The sequence below is a fragment of the Eulemur rufifrons genome, chromosome 3 (assembly GCF_041146395.1).
Source record: "Eulemur rufifrons isolate Redbay chromosome 3, OSU_ERuf_1, whole genome shotgun sequence".
NCBI lineage: Eukaryota > Metazoa > Chordata > Mammalia > Primates > Lemuridae > Eulemur > Eulemur rufifrons.
Window position 1 is genome coordinate 11,085,644 of NC_090985.1, and position 2,778 is coordinate 11,088,421.

The 2,778-nt window shown below is 42.2% G+C and overlaps 1 non-coding gene across 1 annotated transcript; it reads right to left on the reverse strand.

Annotated features, from left to right (window-relative positions):
- Positions 1–430: 430 nt before the first annotated feature.
- On the reverse strand, positions 431–534 carry LOC138382077 (U6 spliceosomal RNA). The gene has a single exon (XR_011233250.1). It is a non-coding gene; the product is annotated as a U6 spliceosomal RNA (small nuclear RNA).
- Between the last annotated feature and the right edge of the window lie 2,244 nt (positions 535–2,778).

Genomic DNA, 2,778 nt, shown 5'->3' on the forward strand with positions numbered 1-2,778 from the left:
TGAAGTCTCCCAACTGCTTGCTAAAATTTTTACACATATTTAAATGCTTCGCTTTCCTCAAAAACTCTTTTATTATATCTTAAACAGCAGAGTTAGAGTCTAATTTATAGTAAACTGGCCTCTTAAGCCACTTAACAGAATTGGATTTGTGAGGGAGAATCCCAGTGACTCTTTTCGTCTCAATTCTTTGTATGTTCTTGCAATCTCTATTCTTCAGCATGTCTTAGTTAAAGGGAGATTCTCCTCAGGTATGGCTGCTGTCGCCACTAGAAACCCTGCAGAGCTGTTTGGGCTGTAAAATGCCACTTCCCTGTGGAGGAAAGATGGCAGGGACGCTACCCAGCTCGGGCACCTGCGCTGGCCTCACTCAGCAGCCATTACAGATTCTTACAGACTAGGCTTTCCACGACAAGGCTTTTTTTTTTCCTTTTTAATTGTGGAACACTTCACGAATTTGTGTGTCATCCTTGTGCAGGGCCAATGCTAATTTCTTTATTGTTCCAATTTTAGTATACGTGCTGCTGGAGCAAGCACTGACAAGACTTTTTTAAAAGTTAAAAACACCATCTGATCTGCAAAAAGGCATTTTCAGATTTCAGTTTCTTAGCACTGGTAAATGAACACGTAGGCCAAAAATGCAGGCAACCAACTTCAGCTGCACATATTTTTGTTTCAAAGGCACAGTTCCCATTAAATCACATTCCCCCGAACCTACAAAGTAGAGGACAGTTCTACATGACACAACTTTGTGTTACACGTTCTGTCTTTAACATTCGAATTTGAAAATTGCAGGCTAAACACAATCCCTAGGTGTCTAAACTCATGCAAAACAATTGTTTAGTACTCAAAAATCCCAGCTCCAAGTTCTGAAAAACTTGAAACGTCGTCAGAAATCACTAAGAAGTGGCGATTGGAATTTGAGAGAATCTACATTTGTAAAAAAAAAAAAAAAAGGGACATGGTAAAAGGCGTTTGGGGTGGGGATGGACATGGACCGTGGCTTAATTTGGCCTAGAAGCATGGGGAAAATGGCTCAGTTCGGGAGTGGAAAATCAATTTGCCAGGGCCATGGTAAGACTGGAATATCACCTCCGCATTTCGAGAGAATCCATCCCGACGCTGACAGTAATGTCTGCATTCAGAGCAGAGCATAGCAGAAGTGGATGAGTATGCCTGACAGCAGTTTTCAGAACAGACATCTACCACCGAGAAACCATCAGAGGAGGAACGCAGCAAAAGATCTTTCAGCTTTGGAAATGGACTGAAGAGATATTTAATGGGTCAAGAGCTTTACTTCGGGGAGACCAGTTTATCTTTTTTATTCAGTTGTTTCAAGGAGGGCTTGCAGTAAATATCGCTTGGTAAGGAGATTAATTTCAGAGCCACCGAGTGCAGAATATATCCTGGATGTTTACGTTGCAAAAATCCGGAGCACTGTTATTTGTTTATTCTTTCATAAAAGACAACAATAAACTACTGCTTCACTTGTAAATCATAAAAGCTTCCAACCTGAAACTTCTTTGACGACTAGGAAGGGAAAAAAAATCTCATACATTATTCTGTAAAAGCTGATCTGTAAAGAGAGGATAAGTTTTCTGATCGTGTTTTGCTTCTTAAATAAATTTATCCTTTTTCCTGGTAATTTTTAGTAAGCTATAATTTGTCAATCCATCTGTCAAAAATGAGTTTTCATTGCTTCAGAACCCCTTCATTTTTAAACCTGTTGCACAGTCAGTGTGGCTTTATGAAGTTATTCCTTTTGTCCCGTTCCCGTATTCAGTAGCTCCCTTTCTGAGCCAGAGTCGGTATTTTAGGGCTTGTTTGTTTTGGTTTGGGTTTTGGGTTTTTTCCTTAACTTGGTTTTGAGGAAGCCTATTAATTCCTACATTATTTGCCCAGTTATTGACTAGTGTTTCCCTGGGAACTGTCTTCGAGCTTAATTTTATTTCCTCCAGGAAGATAAAATAGAGACCACCCCCCCCCACCCCTTTCACATTTTGCTTTCCCAAGAGCTGCACACCAGGCCGAGCACCGCGGGGACTTCGGGTGGAAACGCGCGGGCGCCTTTAAGAGGAAGCCGCGGTGATTTTCCACGGCCCAGCCGGCCCCGCCTACGCGGCAGGATGCTGGGCGCGGCGGCGCGCCTCCGTTGCCAGGATACCGCCGCCTCCGCCCCCGGCTCCCAGGGCTCTTTTGTTTCCAAGATGGCCTCCGAGTCCTGTCTTAGCGCGCCAGGAACAAAGCCAGCTGTACGCCATTGAGCTTAGCAGAAAGCAAGAGTTGTATGGCTGGCTTTAAGAGTGTTCGATGTCAATACTTATTTGCTATTCTAACCTTAGAAAAACCCTTTCAGTTAGGTTGTCTGGATGGGAGAAAAATCAGGAGAGTGCCTCCAGGTGTGTAAGCCATGGTCTCTTAACGTTTCTGTGGCAGGGTTTTTACATTTGTTGTTCCTGTTGATAAGAATTCTGGTTTTTCCTGCTGAACTAGCTCAGGAAGAAGTCTTGATATTTAAACTGGCCTATGATGCTTTACAGAAACCCATATAATTACGTGTTCAGTTAGGGTAAAGATGCCCCTCCCTTGGCCGTGTATACTCCCTTTGTAAGAATACCTGTTGACTTTTCTATTTTTCTTTTTCTTGAAATGTTTATACCCAGATCTGATCCTATAGTACTATTCTAATTATTATTAGATTGTAAGTTCCTTTAAGGCTAGGAACTTTGTTTTATACATCTTTGTATCTCAGAGGTGTTTCTGCTGGTAACAAACCTTCAA